General features: G+C 45.6%; 1 long non-coding RNA gene across 1 annotated transcript in view; it reads right to left on the bottom strand.

Annotated features, from left to right (window-relative positions):
- Positions 1–1,860: 1,860 nt before the first annotated feature.
- Positions 1,861–14,770, bottom strand: part of LOC131765543 (uncharacterized) — a 38,034-nt gene continuing 25,124 nt past the window's right edge. The window contains exon 3 of the long non-coding RNA XR_010835610.1: positions 1,861–2,038. This is a non-coding gene — a long non-coding RNA (uncharacterized lncRNA). The remainder of the gene's footprint in view (positions 2,039–14,770) is intronic.

Raw genomic sequence — 14,770 nt, 5'->3', positions numbered from 1 at the left:
TACCTGGTACCCCAATATCTCCTGTCTCATCTCAGGCCACTTTCCTCCTTGCTCCCTGTATTCTAGTTCCAATGGCCTACTTCACCTCCTTTCCAACTCCTACCACCAGGGCCTTTACACATCCTGTTTCTGCTGCGTAGAACCTTTATCCTCACCGTCTTTGCCTAGATACCTGATCTCCATCCTTCAGCTCTCAGCTTGAATGTCACTTCCTTAGGGTACCTTTCTTGACTTCCCCACCTAGGTTATGTCCCTTTGTATCACATAACAGCTGTTTACAGAGCTGTTATGTCCCTTTGAGAACAATGTTCTCATTGTTCCCTGTATTTCTTTTATAGAACTTAGCATAATTGTAATTAAATAATTGTTCATCTACCTCCTCTGTTGTTCTGTGAAGACAATACATGTCTGTTTCATTCATTTTTGTATCCACAATCGCTACAGCTCTTCCTTGACTCATGGTGGGGTTACAATCCGATAAACCCACCGTAAATTGAAAATATCTTAAGTCAAAAATGCAGCTAGGGCTTCCCTGGTGGCGCAGTGGTTGAGAGTCCGCCTGCCGATGCGGGGGATGCGGGTTCGTGCCCTGGTCCGGGAGGATCCCACGTGCCGCGGAGCGGCTGGGCCCGTGAGCCATGGCCGCTGGGCCTGCGCGTCCGGAGCCTGTGCCCCGCAGCGGGAGAGGCCACAGCAGTGAGAGGCCCGCATACCACAAAAAAAAAAAAAAAAAAAAAAAAAAAAAAAAAATGCAGCTAATACACCTAACCTACCAGACACCATGGCTTAGCCTACCTTAAACATGCTCAGCACGCTTACATTAGCCTACAGTTGGGCAAAATCATCTAACACAAAGCCTACTTTAAAATAAGGTGTTGCATATCTCATGGAATTTATTGAATACTGTACTGAAAGTGCAAAACAGAAAGGTTGTGTGGGTACAGAATGGTCGTAAGTGTATCAGTTGTTTGCCAGCATGATCGCGTGGCTGACTGGGAACTGTGGCTCACTGCCACTGCCCGGCCAGGAGAGAATATCATACTGCATGTCACTAGCCCAGCAAAAGATCAAACTTCAAAATCTGAAGCATTGTTTCTATTGAATACGTAACGTTTTCTCACCATTGTAAAGTCAAAAAGTCATTATTTGAGCCATCATAAGTTGGGGACCATCTGTAGTCTAATTCCTGGCACATAGATATGCTCAATAAATATTTGTATAAATAAACAAAATAAATATGAATGAATGAATATGAATTCGTGCTTCATATGAATATCACCTCTTCTGGGAAACCTTCTTTGACTCCCCTGATTCTACTTTCTAATTAATCTTTCCTTTCTTCATGATTCTATAGCTCGTTGTTTAACTAGTCTTATGGTACTCACAGTCTGACTAGTAATGTGGTTAACTGAATCTGTCTCCCTCACCATACGTGTGCCGCCCTGAAGACAGGAGCTGTGATTTTTGTCTTTGTGTCTCCTTTCCGCATATCTAACACAGAACTCTGTATACTTCAGGTAATCAATATCAGTTGCTAAGCAAATGAATGAATGCTCCATGACCTTCAGGGCAAGAAAATGGAGAGGCAAGACAAAGAAGTGACAGTAATAAACTCATATTTGTAGAGTGATTTACAGTTAATAGAGTATGATCATCCCTATTACTTTATCCTCACATCAACCCCAGGAAAGGGGAAAATGTTAATATCCCCATATTGTGAGGACTCTAAGCTTTAGGCTAATTAAGTGACTAAGGAAGGAAACCCAGTCACCAAGTGGCATAGTCAGTCTTCAGACTTCAAAACTGAAACCCTGGGAGTCTTTCCCCTATGCCATGGGGACAGCTTACCGTGAAGATGGCAGAACAGTTGCCGCTCAGTCCTGGTTTGAATGACAGTTTCCTAAGAGTCCAGACCCGTCCTTGGCTTGGTAGGAGGAGGAAGCTCCCTTTGCTTCATTTCCTTTGACGATGAAAGTTCCTTTTTCCCGGGGGATTCCCATACCAGCATCTTCTTCCAGTATGGTCTCAGTTTAACAGTCTGGGTGAGACCATACCAAGAACACAGAGTTAGCGCTTCAATATTCCCAGGGGCCTGCAAATTTCCAGATGCAAGTAATTCAAGATTTGGGTTTACCTTGCAACACCAAATTCCACCCGCAGAGGGAGACATGACTATGTGACACCATTCCTAGATGAACAGGAAGTTTCTGGGCTCTCAATCAGTGTGAGATGATCTCACTCAAGGGTTCCCAGCTATGTCCAAGTCTAGATTACTAATAGTTCCTCTTTTCCCAGTAGCTTGTTTTCTCCTGTCTCTGCTGCAGTTTTTTGGTGAATGGGGAGTTAACTCCCCACTCCCAACCCCCAAAATCAAAAATAGAAAAATCTGAAAAATTTTAAAACCTGAATATTAAAAAAGAGCTTTCCTTAGAAGCTACCCTGTATTGAGCACCTAACAGGTGAGTTACAGTTGTTTTATCTAACCTTCACACTAACCCAAGTGGTAAGTGGCAATACTTGAACTTGAGCCTACTTTCTCTAACTCCAAAGCTCCTGCTCTTTCTACCACCCTGTACTGGGCCCCCAGGCGCAGCTGTCAATCTGCTCCTCACCTGGACTAACTCCACCTTCTTCTTTCAACTCCAGCCTCCTCGGTAAAGACTTTCCTGCCTCCTCCAGGCCTCTGGGGTCTCTTCCTTTCCTTGCCTCCTGTGGCAATTAGCTTCTGCTTTTTTTTATGGTGTTATCCATCCATCTATGAAAATATTCTGTCTCCCCAACTGCATTTCTTAGGCTCTGCTGTATTTAAGTTTCTCATCACAGAAGTAATTTAAGAACATGTTTTGAAAGAGTTTTGATCAAATATAGAATCGCGCATCCTATTTTTAAGAAAAATATGATACTTATTACTGACTCCTCTTCCTCTTCCCCTGTATGCCATCCATCAGAAAAATCCTATCTGGGTTCTATCTGCAAAGTCTATTGATTCTGTCTCCAAAATGGCCATTCTGGTCCATGCCACCTTCATCTCTTGCCTGGACACTGTGGTAGCATTTTAACAGGAATCTGTAATTCCACCCCGCCTAGACTCCCTCCTCCACAGAACAGCCAGAGTCTTCCTTCTAAACTATAAATCAAATCCTCCCACTTCCTGCTCTCAACCTTCCAATGGGCTCTCATCACTCTCAGAGTAAAATCTGAAGTCCCTTGCGAAGCTGCATTGGCCTTCTGTGACGGGTCCCTCGTTACTTCTCCCGTTTCGCGTCTTCATCTTCTCCCCCTCCCTCGCTCTGAACTAGTAACACTGGTCTCCTTGTTCCTTCATCCTGCCATGCACATTCCAGTCATAGGGCCTGTGCACTTGCTGTTCCCTCTGCCACAGGCTTTTTCTCCCATGGCTACACATGGTTTCTCTCTCTCTCACTTCATTCAGCTGCGTTTTCAAATGTCATCTCCTCAGAGAAGCCTTTCTAACCATGCTTCCTAAAATTTCTCTTCATCCTTCTCTGTATCCTTATTCTGCTTTGTTTTTCTTCATAGCATTTATCACAATATGACATTCCAGATGTTTCAGTATCTGTTTATACATTATCTTCCCCTTAGAATGTGAACGCCAGGACCAAATTTTATTCTGTATCCCGCTGCTTAGAAATATGCCTGGTTCACAACAAGCCCCTAGGAAATATTTGTTTGATGGGTAAATGAGTGAATGAAGTTATTAATAGCCTTCATGACCATCATTTTGAATGGCTGCTTAACTTAACAGAAGTTATTTTTAGTTATGAAATATTAGGTTGAACCATATGAAATTGCCAGTAGGTTTAACTAGTAAGTTAAAAAGGGTTGAATAGTGTCAATTTCACATAGTTCAGTTGAATAAACCACACACTCAGAGTGTTGCATTACATAAATATACCACTTAAAGAATTATCATAAAACAGCCAGGTACCCACCACCCAGGCCAAAACCAGAACACTGACAGCATCCCAGAAATCCCCTGCAGTACCCTCTGTGGTCACAATTCCCTCCTTCCTCTCTAAGGTAACCTCTGTCCTGACTTCCATGGTAATCATTTGCTTGTTTCTTTTTTTTTTTTTCTTTTACCATCTAAAGCTTGTGGTTTGGTTTTGTCCTTTTTTGAGCTTTACCTAAGTGTAGTCTTTCGTGTCTGGCTTTTCTCTGGTTTCTTTTATTTGAGAGATTCATCCACGTCGTGGTGTCTGGCTGTTGTTCATCCATTACTACTACATAATATTTTGTTGCGTGAATATACAACTTATCATTGTCTCTTGATGGATACTTAGGTTGTCTCCAGTTTGGGGTTATTACAAGGTGTGCAGCTATGCGCATTCTTGTTCACGTCTCCTACACACACTGGACACATTTCTGTTGCACATACACCCAGGATTGTGATTGCTGGGTCACAGGGAATGCATATCTTCAACTTCAGTTGATAACGTCAAACTGTTTTCCAAAGTGGGAATAAAAATATGCACTGCCAGCAGTGTATGAGTTCCAGTGGCTTCACATCAGAACCCACACTTCATACTGGCATTCTTAGTTTTAGATATTTGGCATCTCAACATGGTTTTAATTTGGACTTCCCTGACAACAAATAAAGTTGAACACCTTTTCACATTCTTAGGACATGGCACTTCTGTGTCTTATTTTGTGAATTGCCCCTTCAAGTCTCTTGGTCATTTTTCTACTGGGTCACTTTTTTCTTACTGCTTTATAAGAGCTCTTTTATATTTTGGCTTTGAGCTTTTTAATTGCTTCCATGCATTGCAAGCATTTTCTCTGTGGCTTGCCGTTTCATTCTTTTTATTCCTTTAATTTATTTTTGGCTGTGTTGGGTCTTCGTTGCTGCGAGCGGGGGGGCTGCTCTTCGTTGCGGTGCGTGGGCTTCTCATTGCGGTGGCTTCTCTTGTTGCCGAGCACCGGCTCTAGGCTCGTGGGCTTCGGTAATTGCAGCACGCGGGCTCAGTAGTCATGGCACGTGGGCTCTAGGGTGCGCAGGCTTCAGTAGTTGTGACTCGCAGGCTTAGTTGCTCCGCGGCATGTGGGATCTTCCCAGACCAGGGATCAAACCCGTGTCCCCTTCACAGCAGGCGGATCCTTAACCACTGCAGCACCAGGGAAGTCCCCATTTCATTCTTTTGGTGGTACCTTTTTATAACCAAGATTCCTTAATTTTCACATAGACACAATTTATCAAATTTTTTTCTTTGATTAGCACTTTATGCATTTTACTTGAAAACTCTTCCTCTACCCCAAGATCACAAAGACATTCTATATTATTTTCTAAAAGCTTTACTGTTTTGAACGGCTACTTAAGTTTATGATTTATTTCGGGTCACTCTCTGTATTGAACAGTTAGGATGTCTCTGATTTTTTTTTTTTTTAACTATTATAAATGTCGTGGGAACAACTCCCATCACACTTCTCCGTCTCATTCAGCCCCTCCGGGACTCAGGGAAAGGACGTGGAGGTAGCTTTGCTCTCCTTGAATTTCAGATCGCACCTCCCATGCCTGCCGCCTTCCCTCTGGAATGCTCGCCGCCATCATCACCGACTTGAGGGGACACGTGAGTTGAGGCCAAACTGGGGCCACCCGGGCATTTGACCTTGACAGGAAAAACAGCCGAATCACTTCGCCGCCTCCGGCTCTGATGTAGATCAAGGCGCAGAGTCCCGCATCTCGAGACTGCCCGTCTGGTGCCCTTTCCCCTGACTCACACACCACCAATCAGCAGTCAGACCGAGGGCCTGGCTTTCGCATCCTGGAATGTCGCACAGGCACTTTCCTGGTGTGATTCACCAAAAGCAAGAATGTTTCAGTCTGACTGCAGACCGACTTAGGGGAGGGGGACCGGGCGTCCTCAGTCAGGAAGCTGCCTCGGAGCCTCCCAGTCCCCAGAGGTCTCTGTCTTTCTGTGCTCATACTGTCTTTTATCCAGGAGGGTCATCGTGTCGCCCCCTTGAGACGGTGCTCACGCCGTCCTCTTTGCTGTTATTTCCCGTGCGCTGCTGTTTCTCCAGCTCTGAGCAACTCCCGGTCAGGGAGCAGGCCTGTGTTTCTGTGCTCGCCCTGCCCCAGAGGCTGGATGGGGCTGACACTCCCTGGCTGTGAGAATGAGCCATCAGCTGATGTTTCTTGTGGCACTAGGCATCAGCACACTTCGTGGCTAGAATCACACCTGGAGGGAGGATTCCAAAATGATCCAAAAGACCCACCTCTGTCCCGGTGGTTGGCTGCCCACTGACACAGAGGAGTGACAAAGGAGCCTGAGCACATTCCCAAGGGCGCAGGGTGAGTAGATAGATCTTCAAAGACCAAGCCTGTCTCACTGGCAAAAGCTCAGGTGTCCCCTGATATAGCCCCACCCAAAGGCCATGATACCCGCCACGGGGAAGTTCATCCCCTAAGAAGACCCTGCCTGTGCCCTCTGTAGGTTTAGAATCTAAAGGAACAACATCAGTACGTGCTGGGAGCCGAGCAGGCCCCACCCCGAGGTCAGGAAACCTGAGCTCAGGCCTGGCTCAGCCACATCACGCCTGCCCGGTGACACCGGACCTTCTGGTGACTTCACCCCTCTAAGCCTCTGCCCTTATATGCCCAGAAATGGGCAGCCCTGCCCGGCCCCTGAACAGGGATGGTGTCAGAACAAACAACACGATATATATTAAAGTACTTTGAAAAGCGTAAGGTGTTATAATGACATAAAGGATTATTAGAAAGAGCAGCGCAGAGAGATGAAAGGAGTGGGCCTCTGACACTTCTCAAGGTAGTTTCCTCAATAGTAGGAACAATCCCTTATTTGTTCAGTACTTGATAATTCACAAAGGTTTCTAGGCTCTTTATCTCACCGGAGCTGCCCAATAACCCAGTGAGGCAGGCAGGGCAGGTTTTATCCTCCCTGACCACTGACCAGGTGAAGAAAAGGAGGCTTAGACCATGATTTTCCTATGGTCCTATAGTCACAGACCTAGGACTAAACGCCCCCCCCTTTTAAAAAAAATATTTATTTATTTGGCCACTCAGTTTGGAGGATCTTAGCTCCCCGACCAGGGATTGAACCCATACCCTCGGCAGTGAAAGTGCAGCGTCCTAACCACTGGCCCGCCAGGGAATTCCCCTTAAACACCCTCCCTGTAGCTCTCAGTGCTGCTTACGATGGGCCCGCTGTGGTGCTCCCTCCGTTTCACTTGCTGCAACCCCATGGGGCAATTTCCCACAAGAGCTGTGTGAACACATCCTATCAGGCCTCCTATGACTGGAAGGGGTGAGGAGGGAGGGGGCGAGGAGGGAGGGGGCATGTGGTTATCCAATGAGCAATGCGAAGTTATTAAAACGTTTTAAGCAGAGAAATACTATGATCAGGGCTGTGCTTTTTTTTAAAAAAAATGCTTTCCTTCTCCACCTCCTCCTTCCTTTCCTACTCCTTTTCTCCTTCCCCCATCTTCTTTCTCCTTCTCCTCTTTATTCTTCGTTTATTTTATATAATTCCCTAGGAAGAGAAAGAAAGGAACATTCTAGGACCTTCCATCACCAGAACCCTTGGGGTTCCCTGACGGGCTGGCTCTTTGACTTTACAGGGTGCCAGTGTTCAGCCCAGAGCTCAGGGTCCCGCCCAGAGACTCCCTTTCCTCATGGGGACAGTTCTAGGAGTTTCATGCTCCAGGAGCAAGGCCGGGATTCAGTGAAGGAGTATGATGTAGCGGGCATGTGCCCAGACTGCTTGTCTCCACAAAGGCTGCAACCAGTCCCTTGGGTGCCTCCCTGGCCCTCTGGGAAGGGTCTTGCTTCGAGGACTGCCTGAAGTGGCCAGAACCTGAGATCCTGGCCATGTGCCCTTCTCCACTGGGTGCCTGCCATTCAGAATTACCCACTCCCCGGGCCACGAGCAAATGGCCAGGTGATGATGTGTACATCCTGGGGTGCCCCTCCAGGCCGTCTGGCCCCTCTTCCTCCCCAGCTTCCTTAGGCTACTGGCCTAACTTCCTTCCCATTTGTCTGTGTCCCTCAAAGATCACATGCCGGGCAGCTGAGTCCCTAGTGGGAGGCTCTGGGGAGGATGTAAGCAGAAAAAGCAAGTGCGTGTGCCTGCGTGCGTGTGCGTGTGCATGTGTGCATATATGAGCCTGTGGCATTTGGGGAGGAAGAAGTAGACACTGTCTCTGTAGAGAACTTCTGCCTAATGGATCTTGCTCAGTATCGTACCTCCAGCACAGGGAAAGTAGTTGGCTCTTAACAAATCTTCTTTGAATCAATGAATGAATGAACAACAAATGAATGAAACAAGATTAGAGCTGGGGAGTATCTGTTGCCGGGATATGGCAACCAGAAAGTCCTTGGAGACCTCGCTAGCACACTGCTAAGGAGTGCCAACAGGGCAGGCATGGCGCTGAGGGGGGAGGGGTGCGGAGGAGGTGAGCCAGGGAGCGTGGGCAGCTTTTAAGGAGTTTGAACTGAAGGAAGGGAGGTGTAGGGGAGCTGGAGGTGGGCTGGGGATGGGAGAGTCTGTTTGAGCTGAAAGGAAGAGTCCGGTAGAGAATGTAACTGGCCGCAAGGCCTTCTCGCACCTTTGGACACATCAGATCTTAACCTTGCTGCTTCCCTTTCCCAGGCTAAAACCAAGCTCTCTTTTCTGCGGCTTTCCTTGAACGCAGACCTTACACCTTGTCCATGCCGGGAACTGTTCGTCACCCAGTTGGTCACTTCTAGACATATTTGACAGAATTTCCACTGGTGCCTTCACTCAGCTTCTTTGACAGCGGCCTTGCCTCCCTGTGGGGTTCGCAGGGCACTCCAGCTTCTGCCAGGTGGGCCCTCCCGCCGAGGAAGGAGAAAGACCTGGTCGGCAGATGCAGAGAAAAGCAGAGGAAAGACCACAGGTGCCCCAGAGATACGGAGGGAGGAGCCTCCATTTTTGACTTCCCAGTTCCCCACCTGAGCTAACTCAACGAAGCTTCTGTTCCTTCCAACCAAACGATATTACAAACCCACGGTTTGTTTCCTTTTTTTTTTGGCCTCACCTCATGGCATGCTGGATCTTAGTTCCCCAACCTGGAATCGAACCCGTGCCCCCTGCAGTGGAAGCACAGAGTCTTAACCACTGGACCTCCAGGGAAGTCCCCAGACCCACAGTTTGGATGTTCCCACCTGAACAAGTTCAAAATGTAACCACATACACGCCCCCTTAATATTCCCAACCAGGTCCTTCCCTCTCAACTACCCTGTCTCTGTCATCGTGACCAGCATTTGGAGCTACACTTTTCTCATGCCCTCACTCATGCAGGAAGCATCTCTCACCTCTCCAGCCCCTCCATCCGTATTCGTACTGCTCTGGGCCATCCTTCCTTACCCTAAGCCTCCATCTCACTACCAGCTTCCTTTGTGCATCTCTCATTTCGAGGTCTCTCTTCTCCATTCCATTCTGTAATCATCACCTCCACATTATTTATTCTCTTTTTCATTTTTCAAAGGTACATATTATATCATGTTTTTATTCAGAAGACAGTAAAAAACATATATGCATAATTTAGAGTGAATGTATGTGGGCTATAACCATTCCCCATGTTAAGAAACAGAACATTGACTGTTCCAGTATTTTCTTTAGATGTCTCTTTTTTTAAAATTTTTTTATTTTTTATTTATTTATTTTTTTCGGTATGTGGGCCTCTCACTGTTGTGGCCTCTCCCATTGCGGAGCACAGGCTGCGGACGCGCAGGCTCAGCGGCCATGGTTCACAGGCCCAGCCGCTCCGCGGCATGTGGGATCTTCCCGGACCGGGGCACGAACCCGTGTCTCCTGTATCGGCAGGCGGATTCTCAACCACTGCGCCACCAGGGAAGCCCCTAGATGTCTCTTTTAAATTGTCCAAGAATCTGGTTTTTTTTGTAGAATTAAAAAAAGTTTATTGGAGAGTAGTTGATTTACAAGGTTGTGTTCGTTTCACAGCAAAGTGAATCACTTATACCTGTACATATATCCACTCTTCTTTAGATTCTTTTCCCATATAGGCCATCGTAGAGTATTGAGTAGAGTTCCCTGTGCTATACAGTAGCTCTTTATTAGTTATCTATTTTATATATAGTAGTGTGTGTATGTCAATCCCATTCTCCCAATTTATCCCTCCACAACCCCTTTCCCTGCTGGTAACCATAAGTTTGTTTTCTACATCTGTGACTCTATTTCTGTTTCATAAATAAGTTCATTTGTATCATTTTTTAAGATTCCACATATAAGTAATATCATATGATATTTCTCTCAAGAATCTTCTGAGGCTCCCTATTCCTTGTCTAACTTCCTAGCATGTCTTTTATCCTTTTTTTTTTTTTTCCCGGTACGCGGGCCTCTGACTGCTGTGGCCTCTCCCGTTGCGGAGCACAGGCTCCGGACGCGCAGACTCAGTGGCCATGGCTCACGGGCCCAACCGCTCTGCGGCATGTGGGATCTTCCCGGACCGGGGCACGAACCCATGTCCCCTGCATCGCCAGGCGGGCTCTCAGCAATTGCGCCGCCAGGGAAGCCCCCTAGCATGTCTTTTAGTGAGGCCCTACCAGGCTGACCCCACCATGCTTAATAATCCTTTCCCACACTACCATCACTCCAGTTATTATACTTAGTTTAAGAGCACAGGATCAGAATTTAAATATATGGTCTAAGCTTTCTGAATCAGCCAGGACTCTGTTAGTAGCAAGTAACAGAAACCAGATTCAAACTGGCTTAGAACAAGAAGGGAATGTAATGGCTTACCTCTCAGAAAAATCCTAGGATAATGCTGGCTTCAGGTACAGCTGGATCTAAACACCCAAACACCCAAACAATGTTAACAGAAAATGGTCTCTTGGCTCTGCTTTCCTCTGCATTAGCTTTATTCTCTTCCCCAGTTTTCCAGCAAAGGTTCTGGATGTGAGTCTCATTGGCCTACTTGGGTCACATGCCCATCCCTGAACTACTGTGGTGGTAGTTCAGTAGTAGACCAGGTCTGGTTAAGCCCACCCTGGATTCAGGGGTGGAGTCAGAACACTGGTTGGTCTGAGAGTAGAGAGGGATGTTTCTCCAAGGAAAACCAGGATGCTAGATGCAGAAAATGGGAGAGAGGGAGGCTGCGCAAACAAAATCAACAGACTCTCTCCAGTTTTCACTTTCTTTGTGAGCGGGAATCTCTGTTCTGTCAAATGCTTGAGGCTGCTGAGAAGATCAAAAAAGAGCAGGGTTATTAAGTTTCTTTGAAAACTTTAAAATTCAATGGAAATGGGAGTGATTTTGAAGGTGAATATTTCTTTGCCTTTTCCTCACATTGTTCACCTGTCCAGAATGCCCTTTGTTTGTTTATCCAAGCCTACCCTTCCTTCAGGCTCTGTCCAGCAAGAATTGTACATTTCCTAGCAGCTGGAGCCTCTTGGGTACATGTGGATCCCCTCAGCCCACACAGATTAGCATTTAATTAGATATGGTCTTTCATTATCTTGTTTATTCATTTTTTATGGATATTACAGTTTACTTGACAGTTCACACATGGATCATCAACACTTATGGCTGAATTGGAAACAATTCTGAGTCCCAGGATCAGGACAGCTCCTCCCTGCCTCCTGGGATGCTTCACACTCTCACTGTTGCCCAGCTGGTGTCTGCTCAGGGAGTTCATGCTAATTTTCATTTTGGCTTAAAACAGAAACACAAAAGCATATCAGTTGTACTCTTCCTTAGGCGTTTCACGTGCCTTATTCTCCTCTCTCTGATTACTTAGTAGCCTCTTTGAGGGGAGAACCTGTGTCTCTTGTTCTCAGCTCCTCATAAGCCTCAAGCCACAGGGAACACATTTTAAGTGTGTACCCCTGTTGATTGATTTAAAAGTTGACCTTGTGGGAATTCCCTCGCTGTCCAGCGGTTAGGACTCCACGCTTCCACTGCAGGGGGCATGGGTTCAATCCCTGGTCAGGGAACTAAGATCCCCCAGGCCACACAGCGTGGCCAAAAAAAAAAAAAAGTTGACCTTGTGAAGAAGCAGAAAAATAAGCCAAAAAGCTAGGTTGGAAAGGTATCTATTCATATCACAGTTAACTTAGTCCCAGGGCCAAATCTCCAGTTGACATCTGATCTCACCATGTACACTCTAGTCCCAGAGTTCTGGTGCAACCATGGAACCTTTCCCAGGTTCCTTGCTTTGGCTTTTGTCTCCTTCTGGGGAGGAGCCATCTTACCACATCTTTCTTTCTTTCTTTTTTTTTTTATACTGCTTTACTGGGGATGTTCCATCTTTTTTGCCTGATTAATTTCTAATAACATTATCATTAGTTTTTGCTATTCTTCTAATTCAATTTATTTTTATTTTATTTTTTAAACTTAATTTTATATTGGAGTAGAGTTCATTAACAATGTTGTGATAATTTCAGGTGTACAGTAAAGTGATTCAGTTATACATATAAATGTATCTATTCTTTTTCAAATTCTTTTCCCATTTAGGTTACTACATAACATTGAGCAGAGTTCCCTGTGCTATACAGTAGGTCCTTGTGGGTTATCCAGTTTAAATATAGCAGTGTGTACATGTCAATCCCAAACTCCCTAACCTTACCACTTACTTCTCTAGAGATACTCCCTTTTTTGCCAGAGCCAAGAGAGAGTCTCTCTGTGTCATTCCCTGGAACCCTTCCATCAGTCCCAGTTTCTACTTTAAGGAATATATTGTCCAAGTACTTTTTGTCCGAGCAACTGGAAGAAAGGCAGAGCTTGAACATGAACCTCTTCTTCCAGAAGAGACCCTGCCCTCTCTGACAGACGGTGGATAGTTCCTTCTAACCCAACAGGTAGCCCTACTTTAACCATTTAATGCCCTTAACAAGCATACCACACACACCCGCGCGCGCGCGCGCGCGCACACACACACACACACACACACACACACACACACACACACAAAGTGTAATGAGGGCTTATAGACAGAGTGTTGCCCCAAAAAGTATCATTCTTTCAGAGGGATACCCTTCACTCTGGCGGGTCCTGGGGAGGTATGTGGGGAACCTGGGATGTTCCTTTCCCTTTCGTGTGCCTTCAGAAACCACTTCCAGTGCCTCAATGACACAAACCTAGGTGTTAGGTCGGTGGGCACAGCGTCCCATCCAGGGTTACCAATTTTCCCAGGCAGAGGAGTGTGCTGAGGTTGCAGGCAAGGGAGGAAGCCCAACATAGAGGAAGGACAGGGCGTTGGTTCCTCAACTTGCTGAGACCAGAGCCGTGTAGCAAGACAAGCTGGAGCACACTCAGCATTTCTCCTTCCTGGCTTGGGTTTCACCCCGGCCCCACTTCAGTGGCAGCCCTGTTGGCTCAGAGGCTGAGGGATCCAAGAGGAGGAAGCTTGTACAATCCCTCATCTAGTAGGGGTGGGGGCAGGGTGGAGTTTTAAAGTAAGCCTCTGTCAAAATCTGAGTCAGTTATATTGTCCCAGTTCTGGATCTGGCTTCTCTTGATTCTCTACCCCACCCACCCTGCCCTCCAGTCACAGCAAATTTCGTATCGTCCCTGACCATTACAGGCATGGCTGCTGTGTACAGATTGATGAGTTGTGCACTGCATAATTCCTGGAGGTGCCATTCCCACAGACAAGGAAGTGAAAAGCAATTCTAAGAATCATGTACAATTGTACCAGGTAGCCCTGAGCCAGGTCCTTTTATGACTTCCTTTCCATGTATTGCTTTCTCTGCCAAGAATGCCCCTGTTTGCCTTCTCTCCCACCATATCTTCACCTGGTGAATCATCAAACACCTAGCTTTCAAATTCCACTCAAATAATGTTGATGAACACAAATGTAACAACCAAATGCTTTTAGGAATGCCCAAAGCCATTGAGAAGAAAACCTTATATACAGGAGTCTCAAACTGGCACACTGTTAGCTCATTCCACCTGGTAGTTTTATTGTCTGTAGCATGGTCTGAAAGGCAGTGTAAGTAAAATCCATCAGAATGGCTAAAAAGAAAAAGACATAATAGCAAGTATTGGTGAGGATATGGAGCAACTAGAATTCTCATATAAGCCTAGAAGGAATGTAAATTGGGATAACTCCTTTGGAAAACTATTTGGTGGTATCCACTAAAGTAGAAAAGATGCCTAGCTTATGACTCAGCAGTTCTACTCCTGAAAATACATACATATGTACACAAAAAATATGTGCAAACATGATCATAGCAGCACTATTCATAATAGCCCCCAAACTCAAAATAACTCAAATGCCCATCAACAGGAGAATAAATAATGCAATATATTCATAAAATGGAATGTTACACAGCAACGGAAATGAATTAATTATTGCTTCACATAACAACATGGATGAATCTGACAAACATGTTGAGTGAAAGAAGCCAGACATAAAGTACATACTACAGGATTCCTTTATATAAAGTTCATAAACATGCAGTGTGATGCTACAAATTAGAACAGTGGTTATTCTGGGAAGAGAGGTAATGACTGGAAAGGAACATGAAGTTTCTGGGGCACTAGTGATGTTCTATTTATTAATATGGGAGGTGTTTACACAGGTGTGTTTATTTTGTGGAAGTTTATGGAGCCATTCACTTAGGATTTGTACATTTTTATGTATGTTTGCTATGTTTCAATAAAAAGGATCACTTAAAAGAATAAAAGCAACGTCTACTTTTGGCTATGATGAAGTAGCAGGACCTAGATTTATCCTCTGCCTTAGTCAATTATAAAATTGAACAAAAGATATAAAACAATGGTTTTAAGACTTTGGATAACAGGCG

The sequence above is a fragment of the Kogia breviceps genome, chromosome 11 (genome assembly GCF_026419965.1).
Source record: "Kogia breviceps isolate mKogBre1 chromosome 11, mKogBre1 haplotype 1, whole genome shotgun sequence".
NCBI classification, from domain to species: Eukaryota; Metazoa; Chordata; class Mammalia; order Artiodactyla; family Physeteridae; genus Kogia; species Kogia breviceps.
The sequence above is the reverse complement of the archived record's forward strand: the minus strand, read 5'-3'. Positions and strand labels throughout refer to the sequence as shown.